The following is a 19,060-nucleotide window of genomic DNA, read 5'->3' on the forward strand; positions in this document are numbered from 1 at the left end:
AATACAATCCATTACCTCAAGAATAATAACCTTTCTTTGCTGACCGCTGATAAAGAGGGTGGATTCGTCGTGTTGCCCAAAACGATGTATCTTGAAAAGGCTAAGCAAGCTATTGACAAGAATTTTATTCCCCTGAAAATATCTGGCAGAAAAGTAAAAGCAGAGGCATTAAAAATGTGTGAACGGCTCAATTTGACAGGACTATATCAGTCTGTAAAAACAGCGAAGATGCAGGGTCTGAACGTATTCTTTTCCGCCAAAACCCACAAAGAAGGCATGCCTCTCAGAGCGATTGTATCCGAGAATGAAGCCTGGCAAGGCCTGGTATCAAAATACCTTCAAAAGCACCTTAGCCAACTAGATGTAGAAGACCCTTTTCGTGTGAGCAATTCAAAGGATGTAATTGAATTTTTGGGTGAGCAAGGTGGTGCTTCAGGAGCTAATTTCGCCTTTTCAGTAGATATTGAGGAGCTCTTTTATTCCATTCCCCAAATAGAGTTACTAGACGCAGTAAAAGAGCGAATTGAAAGCTGGGGGGCTGTTAAGTTCCAAAATAGCAGCAAGGTTTCTGTAAATGACTTTGTAGCGTTAGTTAAGTGTTACCTCTCATCCACCTTTATTTGTTTTAACGACAAGTTGTTCGTGCAGAAAGACGGTATTTGCATAGGCTCATGCATAGCTCCAATACTTAGCGAAATATTTTAGGTCAATTTGACAAACGCGTTGCAGCGTGCATGAAAAGGGAAAAAGGTGTAGTGAGGTGTTTTAGATATGTGGATGATTTTATTGTGTTTGTGAATGTTGAGAACGAGAGTGACAAACCACAGGTTGTAAAAAGTGTTTTAGATATTTTCGGTGAATGTTCTGTCAAGCTGAGATTCACGCATGAAGTTCCGATCAACGGGTGTCTCCAATTCCTCGAGATTTGTTTGTTCTTTGGCACGGGGCACATCTGCTGGTCGTACCAGCCACGCACAAAAAAGGAAATTTTAGCGTACAATTCGGCTCATTCAAAATTGGTAAAACGGGGCATTGCAAAAAATTGCCTGCGTGGTGCTCTCGAGAAGTCTTGCCAGCATAAAATTGAGATCAGTTTGCAGACGCAAGTGCACCGGTTGCAGAACGCCGGTTTTCCTATGGATACCGTGACGGCTGTAGCGCAGTGCCTCCTGAAAGAAATCAGGGCAGGTGGCCGCCCTGGCGTGGCAGCGGAAACTAGCTGCAGGAGGCTGAGGCGTACCGCTATACCGTACGTGCACCAGTTATCGCACCGGCTGAAGAAAGTTGGAGAGAGGTGCGGTGTGGACGTGATGTTCACTGCCCCCGAAAAGCTGGTGCGCATGTGCAAAGCGGTCAACGAAGAAAGGAAACCGGTCTGCACCACAAAACACGTATGCAAGTTTGTGCCTTGCACTACTGGCATCGTATACCGCATACCCCTCTCCTGCGGTAGATGCTACGTGGGGCAGTCTGGACGGTGCCTGAACGAGCGGCTACGAGAGCACAGCACGCTGGTAGATTCATTGGCGGGGGGCGGTCATTTGGCCAATCATTGTAAGCGGTGCGGGTGCGTACCGGCGTTTGGTGCCACGTGTGTGCTTGGTAGGGGAGGCACAAAGTTAGGTCGCGAGATTTGTGAGGCCTATCACATTGACAGAGAAGGTGATAACTGTGTAAGCACTAGTTCACTTACCTTGACCAAAAAAGAAAAAATGTACCTAAAGAACAGTTTGCCACACCTTGATTAGATTGTCTATGTGTTGTTAACCCAGTGTGCGCATGCACCACCGAATTGCTTATATGTTCCTTTATGTTCAGTAAACAACTCAGTTGATGTTTAGCGCTCGTCCTGTCTACTTCTTTGTCTGTGTCTGTTATATGCGCTACTCTTTTAATTCATGATAGTTATTTATTTTTAATTGTTATGCTCACGGTATGAATAACATAGAAAGCAACAATCAGTCTACAGAAACGGAGCAAGTTCACTTGCAATTGTGGCTTTCGTATGAAAACACATTTTGAAATCCTTCGTCTCGAGGAAGACAAACTTAATAAGTTAAAAAATTTTCAATTTACATTAACTAGTGGCTTAGTATGAAGTTTTATATTGATGTATTAAAGTTCGCATTTTTTTAAAGTAAAGTGAACATATGAAAGCAGATACTTTCCAAAACTGCCAGCAGAGTTTCGCACAAAGTACAAAATATTGCACTCTGTATGAGCATAGAACTTGTTAACGTTTTCGTTAGCCGGTAGGCGAAAACGCAAAAACATGGGCATTTTACCTTCTGCGACTTTGTTTAATCTTTGTAGTGGCAACAGAAGCCATGACTTGTGCCGCTGTGTAGAAGCGCAGCAGTGAACCAGCAAAAGTTTTTTTTTCAAATTCATGCATCTTTCTCAGTTTTCTCAGCGGACGAAAGATTGCATGTGATGCATATAATCAGTGAGGCGAGTTCTGGACAAAACAAGAAGTGAACAGCCGCACACCGTGGTTCTCATCAAGTTCATGCATCCGGCTGCCGCGTTTCTCGAGCGCCCGATTCTTTGACAGACTAGATATGCGCTGTCAAAGAGAGTAGAAAAAATTTTGACTCTTGCTTTCTCGCTTCATGCTGCCAGAATGCAAATACTGATTGCGTCTCCTAATGTCACCGAAAGGGAGTTCCGTTGCAATCATTCTGCATGCTATTTGCAACGAAAATGAAAAGTTCTCCGCCTTTGAAGAGGAAATCGCGCTTCTAGATGCGTCTCGGTCGACTGAATGAAATGATTAGCCAATATTGGGGCCTACATCGTGTGTCTCGTTACACTACCAGAGGAAGAAAGACGGTGCGAGGATTGAACACTCTTAGTGAAGGCATATGTTTTGCCTCATCAGTCCTACGCAATCTGGTTTTTAGACTCTCTGTGGCAGGAGTTTTAAATGTCGTCACTTTACAAGAATGGCACTCCTAGCAAATAGTAAGCTAAAACAACGTATTTCCTGCAGCGTTTGAGAGAGATCATAAAATACAGATTTTCGAAGCGCAGCCGTTCATTATGATGATATTTAGTGTTAGTTTTTCTCTACTACGTCTGTCTCACTGTAGAATACAGATGTGCAAAGCAAACCATTCAGGTGGCAGAAATGGAGATCCGAACTTAACGGCATTTTTCGTTTAGAAAAGGGTGAAATTATTTCGCTCAACTTCATCATCCTAATAACTTCAGGTAGGCGAGAGGATTTTTATAGATTATGCCAGCATGCAGAAACTCAGTACAGCGTTAAAGAGCAATATAAGAGTGAAGCTAAGGAAGGATGGCCGCGAAAAATGACGATTGCGGATAAGTGTTCTCAATAATTGCCTGCGTCTTTCGATCGCAGCATGCGCACTTGTTTTTTTTTTAAATCAGTGTGGAAAAATTTTTTCACAATAAAGTTCAGGAAAGGGCACTTGTTTACAATGAACTTGGATATTTTATCAAGGAGAAGGGGAAAGGATAATAAATGCACAGCGGACCGTGAAGGAGGTCCCATACGATTCTGTGCATGATTGACGAAGCAGTTCCTCTCAACTTTCAGAAAGTGAATGTGAAATTTTTCTAGCGTGGTATGTTTTGACCGTGCCAGATGTCGACTCTATAGCTGTTAACCTAATGCCCGTTGAAGCGTTTGCAGTAGGGTGCCGAACACGCAACCCTGTAAATTATATAAGAAAATTAAATGAATTTCCAGTGCATCCATGAACACGTTGATTGAGACTGCTACATGTAGACATAAAACTAGGAGCACTGACAAAGCAATGTTTCTACCAACGTATGTTACATATGAACAAGTCTACTATATTAAGACAGACCCTCATCCCATTTCATCGTCCTTCACGCCCTACCTGTTATGAATCAGGCTGCCATCCACCGTCCTTCTCATCTTTCACGGCACGAATATTTGAAAGACATAACTGTACGGTTTCCAACCTTACTACCTCTCAAATAGCGCCCATTCACTTCTAGTGTGCTCACAGGACGAGACTTCTTTTATCAAGAGCCCATACTTGCGGGAACGCACCCATACAAAAATGCCCTATGGCCGGCTATAGAATTTTGGCCCAAATAGCTATAGACCTTTCCTATTTCAGGTTATAGCTGTCTATACAGGCTGATATATTTTTCTATAGACAGTTTAAGACAATTTTATGGTTCCAAAGCTATAGCTTTGGTGGCATAGATTTTTCAATAGCTGGCAATAAGCACCTCTATAGGTGCTTATAGACGTTCATAAAAGGCCATAGACGGACATAGGTTTTTCCATAGACGCCCATAGGACTTTTTTGTATGGGCATCCAGCTTGCTACTGAAGCCCGCCAGTACAACCATCTTTTCTTGCTGTTGCAGATAACTCTGAACAGCTTTCATAAAGGCCCATTAGGCGCCTATGAACATACGAACATCAGAAAGTAGTCCTCAAAATATCGTACAAAGAACTTGGCCTCTGAATTACTCGCGTATAATATGTGTAGATCCAAAATTTTCAGCAAAACATGTAAATTAATATACTGTCTGGAGGCAGCCCTTGGGCATGATTGACCGAGCCTTCGAAACACCTAAAGAAGCTTGGCAAGCCTCCCTTTTTAGTTCCAAGGATGCTGTGAATGACGAGAGAATGGGAGAAGAGAGTGTGAACATATAAAACTAACATGAAATAGTTTCCGTGTGACGTTGTGTATCCGTTTTTGGGGTGGGCACATGACTGTAATATCAAGCTTCTGATGGATACAAGCGATTTATTTTGCGCTCTTTTAGGAACTAGCCCAGATTTTCTGACATATATACTTCCGCTAAATTGCAGAAAGAAGTCTATATCCGTCTATAATCGTCTCCGCGTTCACTCAGTAAAACTAGTCCCCGGAGCGTATATTTTTTTAACCCAAAGGAGGTAACTCAATTTTCTGCAATATGCGAGCTAATACACATGGTACGTATTCGCTTTCTCAGAACGCCCCAGTTTTTTTCCTTCCAACACCCTTTTGTTTATTGTCTCATTCAAAGAAAAGATGAAGCTCACTTAGACTGTGCGTCACAAGGAATGCGATTGAAGCAGTCTCACACTAAACATGAAAACATCGACATGAAGGACTGCTTCAGAACTGGAAAACAAGTAGAAGTTTAAATCTCTAGCGGCCCTCGATGCCGTTGAGGACATGTAATGGAAAAAAAAGCTGCGAAAGCAGGCGATGATAAAAGTGAAGTCACTTTTCTTTTACAGATCCTGAATCATTTTAGAGTGGAACGGAAGCTTCTGTCGATCTCGAGGAAACGGCTTCCACAGCTGCGCTGTTCTCAGGGTTTCATCGCACAGTTGTTGAAGCCTGCGAGCATGTACCTTGCGCCTGCAGTCTCTGCCCCGCTTAAAAACAATTCCCGAGAAAGAGAGTAGGGTGCAAGCGGCGGGATCTAGAGAAATAATCCTGCCATTTTGAGGGAAGACTCGCCACAATGTTGCCATGTTGTGCTGTTAGGAAAGAGGTTTGTAAAGGTTTCAGAGTGTACAGGTTGATATCGGCATTCGAACGAGCAGCACTGTCATTGCTAAATGGGGGAGCTTGATCAAGACAGGTTGCCACCGGACTACCTTTGTAGTAATAATAATATTTGGTTTTTGGGGAAAGGAAATGGCGCAGTATCTGCCTCGTATATCGTTGGACACCTGAACCGCGCCGTAACAGAAGGAATAAAGGAGGGAGTGAAAGAAGAAAGGAAGAAAGAGGTGCCGTAGTGGATGGCTCCGGAATAATTTCGACCACCTGAGGATCTTTAACGTGCACTGACATCGCTTAGCACACGGGCGCCTTAGAGTTCTGCCTCTATAAAAACGCAGGCGCCAGGGAACTCCGGATCGGCACCCTAAGCACTATGGAGGAAAAACGCTAAGGCGCCCGTGTGCTGTGCGATGTCAGTGCACGTTAAATATCCCCAGGTGGTCGAAATTATTCCGGAGCCCTCCATTACGGCACCTCTCTCTTCCTTTCTTCTTTCACTCCCTCCTTTACCCTTCCCTTACGGCGCGGTTCAGGTGTCCAACGATATATGATACAGATACTGCGCCATTTCCTTTCCCCCCAAAACCAATTATTATTATTATCACCCTAAGCACTGCGTCACCGCTGCGGGTGGACTACCTTCACCGCTTCAGCAGTTTTCGAAGCTTCTCTTAATGAGGCCGCATCCTGCGACACTGCGAATAAACACACTGCATGAATATATGTTCCCAAATCAATGCGAGTCGGCACACCGCCTTTAGTCAGGTAAGTGTTGATTTGACAGTACAAAGGTAAGAAATAACAGGGGACGGACTAGGTACTCTTCTATATATAACTAAAGAAACTTGAGGAATGACTGGAACCAAGGTAGTAGCGCAATTCAGCACGCTGAAAGAACTTCTGGAAACCAGTAAATATCATTTATTTCCAGTTTTTTTATGAACTAAAACTAAAAGCTTACTTAAGTTCAACATGTCCGCTGAAACTATTCGACAATGACGATGCGAGGATCTCTGCTACCTCACGCATCACCTCTGTTTCCATCGATTGTTTTTATAAATTGATATTTCATTTAGGCAAAAATTGTGGTCACTTTAAGGTTTTTAGATATTACACAACGTGCCTTGTAACCTCATATAAAAAAAAACATGAGCACCAAATTTTCCGTGCGAGCTAGTCCCAAAGTTGATAAGGCTGTCCCTCACAACTAGAAGATTCATCTTACAAGGCCAACTTTACCTCAGATTTTCACAGCCTTATTTTCTTAAGAGTGCTCCTGACAAAAAATTATAGCAGAGGTTTTTACTCAAAGATCATTCAACACATGTCCTTTGAAAGGTTGAAATGATTAAAAAGGTAGAACAACCTTCACACTTTACTCGAAAATTGTCTTGTTTTCTAGGGCATCAACGACGTCGGGAGCTCTCTTGGGCGGTAAAAATTCCTTTGTTTAACTTGGCCGCCTCAAATGTTAAATTTTTGTTTTCTCTCTTACAACTTTGAGAAACGGAATTATACACCGTCGGTGACAGGTTCATTTCCGCGCATCAAAAAAATTGTGTTTAAATATTGTTTAACAGAATCTGCATTGGTGTGCTTGAGGCAACCCTGACGTGCGTTTCGAAAGGCCGTTATTTTCGAGGATATCGTATCTGTGAACACAATATTGCGGTCAAACTTGCAGCGCTTCTGGAAGAGTTGAGTGTGCAGCTATAGTTTACTGTTTTTCGCACAAGATAGCGAGGGAAGCAGGTAGTTTTCTTTTTATTGATGAAGAAATATCACTACTCCGCCTTTAGCAAGCAGAGAGCTCATATTCACCCTGATAACAAAATAAGTAGTTTATAACACTTTCTTTTTATGGAATTATATTTATGCTTTTTTTCACCTGTTTATTTACTTATATCTCACTACCGGCGAAATCATGGCCTAAGAAGGAGGGAACTCAAAACAGTACACACATAATAGCTCAGGAAAGATTAACGGACTCGAATTACAGAATAAACAAAGAATTGAATGTTCAATATCCACGCACAAAAGCGGTGTGTGACCAAAATTTGCACTTTGCTATGGTTCATTAAATCGCCTAAATTCTGTGTAGGCCACAACGCAGTTAAGTTCCCGCTGGCGAACATGACCAATAATAAATACTCGCAATAAATAACCAATAATAAAACTCGCAAAGTATCCTCGAAGAACTTAACATTTCAGCTAGCCAGCTATCACGTAGGCAATGAGAGATGAATATCAGAAAAACACAGTTGCGAACTTCGATGGAGTATACATCTGCCGTGACCATTTAAAGGAAACAAGCATGATGATGCGCGCCTAGCACTTATTTCTTTGTAAAAGAATAATAGCAAGCATGAAAAGAAGAATAGCAAGCAAACCAAATATCTCAATATAAATATCGAGAATGTGCATGCCTTCTTTTTGCTAGAATAATGGCTACTGAGCAAGAATGGGCCAAGTTGTCGGGCTAGTTGGTGCTGATCCATATTTGTTGACAGCACTTAAAAAACACGGAAAGAAGGAAGAAAACATGGAAAACATGTTTCGGTGGTTCTTGAATAAAGTTTAAGTAAATCAGCGCCTGAGACGTCGTCTTACATGTTTTATGTGTTCTGTCTGTGCTTTTTAAGCACTGTCAACAAGAATAGTGAGCAAGGAAACATGCCTAAATTCGGTGTCCTTCACATCACCGCCAATGCAATATTTTTCTCTTTCAGTTCTCCTTTCCGTTATTCCTTCTAGCCTTTACGAAGCTGCACAGTAACATTCCTTCAATCTGTCTGCTGCAAGAAACTGGCTGCATTGGCGCTGACTGGATGAAAATTCAAGCTGACAATAAAATAATTATCTTTCATTGCGTACTTTATATGCTCAAATTGAAACAAAAAACATAGGGTGAAGCTTCCTAGGGAATGGCCATGCGAAGGGCGCACACTCATCAAAGGGTGGCAGAGATGCTGCTCACGATACAGCCAACATTGTCCGCATACCACTATCAAGAGTTGGCGCAGCAAGGCACCTTCAACTGCTCGCCCGAAACAGACTGTATAGTCTTGATCTACCCTTGGAGGCTGGACACCACGCATGCAAGACTTCGACCCCTCACTTCAACTTCAAATACCATTGGACCTCCCCCGCTGTGATACTACGCTGTCTTGCGGCCTGTGGCTGGGAGTGGCGTTCAAACGACTATTCTCATGTCATCGCAATAGCACACTCTCCGCAGTGTAAGCAGTGGGGATGCTGTGAGACGATCGGACACGTACTCTGTGACTGCCGTTGTTTTGAGCGAGAGCCTGCCTTCCTGGCTGCTACACTCGCCCGCTTGGACTCTAGACCTCTTACAGAAACCAAGATTCTCGGGCCTTGGTCTAAACATTCGTCACAAAGGAAAGCGGTCAAGAGAGAGAGAAAGAAACTTTATTGTTGGAGAGGAAGTCAGGGCACGCCCCTGGGTCTCCGCACGACCCCACTGCACTCAAGTGTTTATGTCCCTAAAGTCCATAACACTGGCAGCCCGGCCGGTGGCGATTGTCTGCACGGCCGGGTCCTCCGAGCGCGGCAGGGTCTCCCAGTCCTCCCAGGTCTTGAGGTCCTCTAGGCCGCGCGGGGGAGGGTCCGCCGGGCAGAGGGAGAGGATGTGGAGGGAAGAGGCGAATGGTTCTGGGCACAAGGTGCAGGCAGGAGTGGGGAAGGAGGGGTGATAGTGGGCTAGGGTCAGCGGTGAAGGGAGTGTGTGTGTCTGTAGTTTGCGCCAGAGTGTTGCGTGTTTGTTATCTAGGGAGGGGTTGGGCGGGGGGTAGAGCTGGCGCGAGGCTCTGTAGGCCTGCGTTATCTCGCTGAACGAGTGCATTCGCTCCCTCGCGAATCCCCGATCCGAGGCCACCTGAACCCGGTTTAAAGAACCTCGGGCTTAAAGGTTGGCGGCCTCGTTTCCGGGGTTCCCGGAGTGCGCAGGCACCCATATAAGCTCTACATGGCGGGGTGGGGGTGCATCGGGCGAGCCCAGTATGCCAAAAGCAGGGACGTGAACTCGGCCTCGCGCAAAATTTAGAATTGCAGTTTTAAAGTCTGTTAAAATGTACTGGGCTTCCGTGCGGGTGATGGCAATTGCGATGGCGGCTTCCTCTGCAGCCTCTGGGGTGGTGTCAGGGGGGAGAGGTAGTGTGAGGAGGGCGGATGAAGAGCAGTCCACCACGGCTGCGGTTGCTTCGTCACCCGTGCAGGCGGCGTCCACCCATACGGCGTCCGGCTCGGAGCCGTATACTCGGTGGAGTGCCTTCGCACGGGTTCTGCGTGCGCCCTCCGTCACCTTGTCATAGTGATCAATGGACACGTGAAAAACTAATTTCGTTGCAGCTCTTTCTTTCCTTTTTTTTCCTTTTTGTTCCCTGCCTCACGTGTAGGATAGCCTACCTGGCATCGCCCAATTAACCTTCCTGCCTCTCCGTGTTTCTATTGCTCTCTTTCTCTCTGTCTTGCATTTAAAAGACTCACATTAAGCACTTCCCCTACGGGTCTCTCTTTTCGAATGTATCATAAATAAAGTCGTTATTTCATGATCATTTATAGCAGCCTTAAATTTCTTGCAACACAATATCCACTTTCAGCGGCACAGACTAGCATGCTCATAGGGTTGCACGCCAACGTGATACAGAACTAAGCCCTGCACGAGACATGTGTTGGTCCTGCTAGGTGATCGGTATGTCGCCAATTTATAGACAAGGGCCCAAAACAAAGCGAGCAAAAAATGCAAGGTACCCTTGCTAAATATACGCCGTACCTAATAGGCTGATCTCAGAATATGTGCCAATTCGCAAGGCCTCATCAGAGTCAGGAAATCGGAAACTGGAAGCCGGAAACACGTTCGCAGTCACACCACCACAGAAGATAAACAATTATCACAAATTTAAAGCCGATCGCTGTAAAATGTTGTTAGAAGAATAGAATCTAGAAATGTATCATATCATTTCTACATTTCTTGTGCTTATGAAAGCAAAGCAATAAGCGTAATTTAACATAAGCGAAAACACCAAATTTTATAGAGAGTGACGTCACGTACATAAATAGGTGTTACCTAAAAAAGCGTATCACTTGGACTCATTTGCTGCACACTTGGAGCCGCTCAGAGGCACTGTGAGCAGCTCGAAACGAATTAACGCGCTATTTCTAGTCTTTTTCTGATCTTAAGTTTATCCGTACGTAGCATAGAACCAGAGCCACCTACGTAGCTGCAGCTGACGCCAACGAAAATGCAGCATGCCGCGGCTACTGATCTAAGTTTTCTTCAAGTTGTTCTGCCCCGAAATAACTCTAAAACGCTGTAATGGCTCAATGGCCCAACAGTGCAATGCAAGAGAACCGCGACATTTATAGGACGCAGTATTAGCTTAATGAGTCCTCTTTGGATAATTTATGATCCTGGGCTGAATTCTGTAAATAACCATTTCCCTTACATCTTATTTTACCGTAGCGTAATTCGGGGCGAAATCAACAGGAAGACGTGAGGAACCAAACGACCAATCACTAGCACTGCCGCTCTGATAACAAAATCGGCGCTATCTACACTACTGCCGCTATATTCTGCCCGGCCGTGCCACATAGACCGTGATCCGACAGTCTGCCGCACAACAACCGCACAGTTTCTTTCATCAATCGGGATTGTCGTCTGTTAAGGTCGACAGGCTTGTACAACTCGTTGTAGCGATACATTGTCCGTGCCATGGGCACTGCCACATTACGTGCCCTAGTAGCATCATGGGCAGATTCCTGGCATGACCTGTGTTACAATCCGCGTTCTTGAGTTGCCAGGAGCAGCGGATAATAGGACAGGAGCAAATTCAATGACACTGAAATGAATTGTTACGAAGCATGAGCTCTGATCATCTTCCACTATAAGACGACACTAGAAATTTTGCAAATATAATAATTTGTTAACGAGCCATTTCAGTGATGTTTCTCTCAGTCAGCAAGAAAACCTGCGAAAAGACTTCTATTACGCTGGTGAGCTAAGAATCTCTTTTTCAACTTGTTGAAATATACCCTCAAAGTCAGGCTACGTTTTCAGCCAAATCGAGCTCTGCTAACTCCAAGCATAGCTTCCCGGGGAAGGCGGACTCATACGACAGCGTGTCACTACGAACTTTTGTTATTAGAGTTTGAGAAATCTGTATTTGCACATCTTGCCACGAAAAACGAAACAAACTTGATCCAGAATAGTCTGTATTCTTGGTTGTTGCTTCCCCACTCAACCAACGTTAACAGCTTGTGATCGCTATTATGACCCCCAATAGCTACGTTCTGTAGGAAGGCCACTTAAGAGAGCCAGGGACAATCTTTCTGTCAATGCTGTCTGAAAAGTGTCCTGGCTGTTGCGAACATTGCTTCCAACAGGTTCTTTTTTGTCTCACTGAGTTAACTGACAGAAGCATGCAAGTGACGCCAGTGAGAATAAGAAGAGAAATGCAGGGCTTATCAACGACGAAAACAGCCACTGAAAAGACTGGAAGAAAATTAGAAGCAGCACGTGCCAGACACACTTTCTCAGTGTACGGGCCAAGATTGCCAAAACACGTAGGTGTCTCGAGGAAGCAGTTCTGAATGGCGACGCGGATGGCAACAGGTCGTGCTGGAGGCGGGTCCTCCAATTGGATCCCTGAGTAACGGAAGAGCCTTCAGTGTCGCTAATGAAATCGGTGTCCGGGGTGCGGTAATAAAATCAAGAGTACAGCGCACTCACCACGTAATCAATCAGCCCTTTGCTTCTTGTCGAAAAGAACGTGAAGTGTTTAGAGTCTTTTTTCACTGATGCCTTGCCGAGAATGTTTTACTCATGCCTTGCCGAGCGTTTTCCTTGCTCGCACAATTTCGTGCCTTTCATTAAATTTTTTAATTTTTATTTACTATTTTAAGGGCCCTTTTGGGCATAGTTAGACTGGCCTGAATAATGTCACAAATTCGTGCAGTGCATTTTTAAAAGGCTGCTGTATGCAAAAGCATGCGTTCAGTTTTAGAATCATTCAACACTGTGGCTACGATTATAACTTAAATTCTGGCATTAAACGTACGACGTAATTGAGCTCATTGAGTCAACCCTGAAAGCGGTTCACTCAGTGACGTAATAACCTATGCGCTCGTTTGCGTTCAGCAGCTAGTGCACAAGCCCCAGTAAATAGATGCAAATGATGGAGGAATAGTAACATAAATACAAACCAATTGAAAAAAAAGACTAGAGGGAAGAAGACAGATTATTAGCAAATATTACATGTGGTTCTGAAGACTGGCTGAACGCACCTGATTGGCGCCGTAACTGTAGGCATTTTCCTGGTATTTTATAGGCCTCAATGTGCTCCACACCACTCAGGTAAACCCATCTCAAAATTTAAAGGAAAATGCCATATAGGTAAGGGCAAGCGAGGCATTTCTGTTTTCTGCTGAAGCCGACGTGCTCCTACTCATTTAGTCAACAACAGAAAAGATTCTGTCTGATTGGCATCTTTTGCTTTATTAAGGTATGCAATAAAAATCACGCAAAGAATCATGATTTAACATGTGTCTCAGTACCTTCTATAAGCATTAAATTAACGAGTGTTCACAACTGAATGCGAGGATATCAGTTATTTTCCAGCCTTCCGCCAAAGCGTGCCGTATGTAACCCATATGTAACGTTTAGAAACGCTCGTTACTTTTCGGGTATATATTTGACGTTTCTGCGCAATGATGGATATCTACGCTTAAGAAATAGCTAGAGAAGCTCTGTGAAAAGTAAAGTGTTCTTTGCTAGATAGACCGACCGCTTTCGTTGTTTTATTTGAAGAAAAAAGCATCAAATTCGAGAAATGCAGCGGGAAACCAACTTCTAAAACTTTGAGACGCAATGATTTGGTTTGCAAAAGGAGCGCGCTTGATTACTTTCTGCGTTTTTTTTTAGGGGAATTTATTCGCAATTTTCTCCTAAAAATTCAGCACTTTATTGGCACTGTTATTATTTCGTCCATATTTGAGTCAAAAAAGCCTGCGCCACTAATTGTGTAGGTTATTAGTAAACTGGCAGGAAGGCACAATACCTATTAGGCGAAAGTCCTATTCACAATTGCGGATATATAGATGCAAGACCGTAAGCCAGTTCTCCACGAGGAGAAGGCTGCGAATTAGTTATCTCTCGCATACGGGGTGGGTCAGATGCCACCTCCTTCATCCCTTCCCTTACGGCGCGGTTCAGGTATATGAGACAGATACTGCGCCATTTCCTTTCCCCCAAAAACCAATTATTATTATTATTATTATTATACACACAGAATGTACACCGATACAATCGTACTTTGGATCGTCGGCGCCCATTCTGGAATAAACCATAGCACCATAAGCGGACGGTTGGAGCATCTTCATCATACCAGGATGGCGCTTAGGTACCAGTTTCTTGGGGTCTACCAGGATGGTCCTTGGGTAGCCAGCCTGGTACACTATCGACCGGGCCACGTAGGCATGTTGACCTGGCTGAGGTACGAGGGAGCGGGTTGATGTGTGCGATTGGGTGGTTTACAGGGTTTAATGTCCCAAAGCGACTAAGGCTATGAAGAACGCCATACTGAAATATTCCGAACTGAATTTCGGCCACCTGGGGTTTTTGAAGCGAAAAGCTTCACTACGTCAGCTTTTCGAGCCGTCAGCGGGGCCGCAAGTTTGAACTTGAAAGTAGTTAGAGGTGAAACAAGGAAATGACGCCTGTCTCACATATCTAGGTGGACACCCTAACCGCGCCGCAAGGAAAGGAAAGAGAAATGAAAGATGGTTTTAAAGTAAGGAAATTACGCCTGTCTCACATTGCGCCATATCCTTTCCACAAAAACCTCTTTCTTTTTAAATTTGGCTATCTCAAAGTATCTGCAGGTTGTGCGCGTCGTTGCGAACCTGATTTGGCTTCATATTTTCGCATCACAAAAGCTATAATAAATATATCCTGTCTTGTGTGAGTGCGTTTAATGTCGTTTCGAAGAAAACAAAGTGTTTATCAAATAAAAAAATTCCTAGTACTGTATGTGTGTCAGTATGGCTATTTATGGAATCCTTCAGTCGCTCGACCACAAGCATAGCCAGGGAGATGCAGCTTTTCGCTTTCGACCAGGGTTAACAAGAGCTAAACCACCTGCAATTTTTTTACCGTATGCTGACATCGCGCAGTACACGGGCCTCTAGCATTTTGTTGCCATCAAAATGCGATCGCCGCGGCCGGAATCGATCCCACGTCTTTTAAGTCAGCAGCTGAGCACCCTAAATACTCAGCCAACAAAGCATTGAATATTGCACACAAAAAAGTCCACCTGTCCCTAGTAAACTAGAACTTGAATCGAGAACCCAACATTCGGTGTTCTCCATTCGGCATTCTGCGCTTCCAAATAAACAGCATATAAGATTACGCTTTTTCTATACTCAAGCCGTGATAGTTTGAACATGAAAGTGGCAGAGTTGAAGGTCGCTCGAAAGAATAATATCTGCTGGAAAGGTATTATTTTAAAATGTCACTAGAATATACAGCAATAACTTTCTTTTTAACATCGTCGTCGCCATCTTCCTCATTAGGCAGAGTACCACCGCTACAATGTTAAGTTGCTTTTAATTTACATTTTTCAATTCCTCTCTTGCGCCAACCTCTGCTAGTTACCCGGGAAAGTTTAACTTCATCTTTCTACTTATCTAATAGCAGTTCATTACTTAACTTTTCTTTCGTTCCGAGTCTACAACGCTCACAGAACATCGGCTTGATATCAGCTTCACAACAAACCACGTCCAAGTATATTTACCTCGTTGTTTCACTTTGGATAACATCTATTTATATTCAGTCTAACCAACGCTGGCATTTTCCTGCCTCTTGAAGTCGACTACCCGTCCCGTAGCAGTGATGGCGAAACCTTGCAGCAGCGTGATCAATTTGATTTCAAGCTCTTACATCAGTCACCAATGAACCAAAACTTAGCATTTAAAAAGATAAGCAAACTTCCACCACTAATCACATACCACACAGTACACTCGGCGCAACCTTCACCATGCCGCGCGAAAATGCTTTGTATGCAGTCATTTCCAATTAGACACTACATTAAAGGCTGGTATAAACCGATAAATACAAAACATGCACGCGTTTTCAACACTGCGAAGCTGCCAACGCTGTGGCAGACGATACTACTCAACATCGCGAACATCCAACATGCCGCCGGTGGCGCAACATCCCTCATCACCGGGTCTCGGGATACTCTCCGACATGCATTATCTCCTTCCTACACGTAGCACGACTGCCTTGGTTGCGGCATTAACGGTAGGCATGCGAAGAAGTCGGGGCCTTCATTGATGATGACAGCTAACTTCACGGAGCTTTTCGGCGTGTTCTTAACAGTGTCCCAATGGTACAGTATGTCGCATTTAATGTACGGAAGGTGCTTGAGGGCCACTAGATACACTATAGGATGTGGGCTACTCAGAATAACAGTATAAGTAGCAAGAGGCGCCATCATTGTCAGAGTGGTTATTTCGTAGTATAAAAGCTGATAATAGGACGTTGAAGCGAGGGGCCTATTAAAAACTCGCCCGAAAATTGGAGATGTGCCGCCATCCTTTGCTTTACAGAGCGAAAAGCTTGATGAATAAGTGAGTGAAAATGTCTGCCTCAGTTTGGCTACGGCTGGTTTGTGGAAATTCATCTCATCATGGGTGCGTGGAGCCAGAGCAAGTTGGTAGTGTACATATGCAGTACTGCTGTCCTTGAGGCTTCAAGGTATAGATGGTATTATGCTAATTGTTATTAGGTTACAATGACACTGCTTGCCACTTCAATGAGTGGTGCTTGAAAAGGCCACTGTCTCTGCATGATAAACGTCAGTCTGGATTTGTAAGTCCCCACAACGCCCTCAGGTCATTGATGACGCAGTTCCAACGAACGTATGACGCAGAAATCATGATGCACTTGGTATTTTTCATCTGAAGTCTGGTTATAAGTCGATGGTTGTCATTATAGAAGTTGTGAAATGACTTACAGATATATGCCGATCCTGTATATTCACGGTCCGTCACTTTATTCAGCTCCCTTTTAGGTTTTCTTGCCCAAAGACTTGCGCAGCCAGGCAGTATCATAACTTAATCCACGCAGCTTGGCGAGGCCTCCGCCAAAGTCAGATCATTCACTGAGACCCCTGCTCTCTCAATATGTCCAGTACTCTGACTCATCAGAGTGACAAGGTGAGCAGTACCAGCACTACCCTGATGCTTTGGCTTTGGATAAAAGATGCGACCTTCACTACAAATAAGCTGCGACCATACTGCCGTCGTTTGACTGAATTTAGCTGATTGAGAGAACGTCAATCGTCATTCATTTGCATTGCCGGCCGGTAGCGTGCCACTTAATGCAGAACAGAAATCTGAGAAACATAACGTTGATTATCTTCACGAATGAGAATTTAACTGTTCTTATCTCTAGAACAATGTTCATCGTCTATCGTAAAACGTGAAGGCCAGAAAAGATACTGCACGTTCTCGCTCTTACGTAAACTATGAATGAGCTGTCGCAACTCGAAATCCGGGACCCCCGTTTATAGTAGGTAATAGCACCAAGCAACACTGCAGTAATTATTGTTGTCGTGCGATGGTACCACTAATACGCAGACGTCTCTTTATGTGAAGGCGATAAAATTAAAAACATTTATGCCTGCATAAATATTTCGGGAATACTTTCTTGCTGCCCATCCTACGAGACAGTGCAACTCATTCTGTGTCTGAGACTCATACTGCTTTGTCTATGTTATGTGTTATTGCTTACGTTTTTCTATTTCAGTTAACTGAATTATACACTGTGCTGAGCACTGCGATACAAATGAAGAAGGCAGCAAAAATGACGACTCTCCGAAGATGGCCTTCCTTTTTTTCGGCACTCAAGACAACCACTTCTACAGCAGAAACTGGAAAAATTTAATATACAAACAAATTAACCGAAGAGTGAAGTAATGAGAGCAGTGTATATATCCTCAAGTAGTATTGACTACCTTTAGTAATTTTGGCCTTCTCTAGCTCTCTGTTGCTGATGAGGTTCGTCGGTTCTTGATCGTAATGGGCTGGTGAATGAGTACATGGCAGCATCTATTTTATGCGTTGCATATTGCAATCACTCAGTTCAGCCCTTGGGCGCGGCCGGGCAGCCACCATTGACCTTTAGCGCAACCACGTGACGTGACGTCACGACAGCCGGAGGAAAAGCTGGGCCCCAACTGGCGCGGTCGCGCGCGGCCGCAGCCACCACCTGACTCCCGCTCCTCCCGCTAGGGGCGCTGCGCTATGATTGACGTCACGGCATATGTATAAAAGAGCTGCGCTCCTTCGCCGGGACAGTCTCATACCCCTGTCACACGGGCATTTCGAGGGCCCTCGAACCGATAGTCTATCGACTCAAAGGCGATCGAGCGCTGCTACACGGGCAGTTTCAATGGCGATCGAGTCAATAGCCTATCGAGTCAACGGAGCAGCACGGAACTCCATCGAGATATGCAACGCATTCTTGGCTTAACCAAGCTAAGCCTGGCCATTTTTTTCTTGGAGTCCTTCTAATAGTTTTATTCAAAACGATACCCTCCTGATTTTATAATTTCACCTGTAGGTATCCAGTCCCCAGATAATAATAATAATCATTGTTATTTTTTGGAGGGGAAAGAAAATGACGCAGTATCTGTCTCATATATCGTTGAACACCTGAACCGCGCTGTAAGGGAAGGAATAAAGGTGGGAGTGAAAGAAGAAATGAAGAAAGGTGCCGTAGTGGAGGGCCCTCCCAGTCTCCAGATGCGGTCCTGATTCCCGCTATTCATATCTGATTCGGGAACAGAAATTTACCATTGCAATGCTCTGTTTTCTAGAGACAAACACAGAGTTATGCTGAGCATACGAGCAGCTGCAAATCCATGTTTGTCGGCCGAACGAGTAAGATTACAGCACGCCCTGTATGCCTGCTATGTTTGCTTCTATAATGAAGCAACAAATTTTTATGCAGCAGCAAGCCGTTGTAAACATGATTTTTACAATAGCATGACAATGATAAAGAGCTCAAAAAACACAACGGTTTTTTTAGGTAGACTCCGAATACTTTTTACAATGTCCACATTTTAATACCTGAGGCTGCTTTTTTGTAGTGGTTATATTATTAGTACTTTATCAGGCAATATACTTATTACTATTCCCCTGAAATATGAATATTTTCACCAATGCGGGAATACGATATATTTCGATGTAATGAATTTTCTTCACCTTCGTAACTGAGTAGAACTGAATTATTGAAGAAAATAAGGCATTTTGGTAGTCCGGAAGGCGCATAAACTGACACTTATTTCTTGTTTTACATCAGTATGATGCTGGAAACACAAATGTTCTGCATTCTGATGGTTCCTTTTTTAGCCTGTCTGATACATATATGCCTATCTACGAAATGTTGGTAAACCGCTTTTAGTAAATTTCTATGCCTGGCTTTCTATTTATCTTGAAATTGATCATGAGAGCTA

This window comes from Amblyomma americanum, chromosome 8 (assembly GCF_052857255.1).
Source record: "Amblyomma americanum isolate KBUSLIRL-KWMA chromosome 8, ASM5285725v1, whole genome shotgun sequence".
Lineage (NCBI taxonomy): Eukaryota > Metazoa > Arthropoda > Arachnida > Ixodida > Ixodidae > Amblyomma > Amblyomma americanum.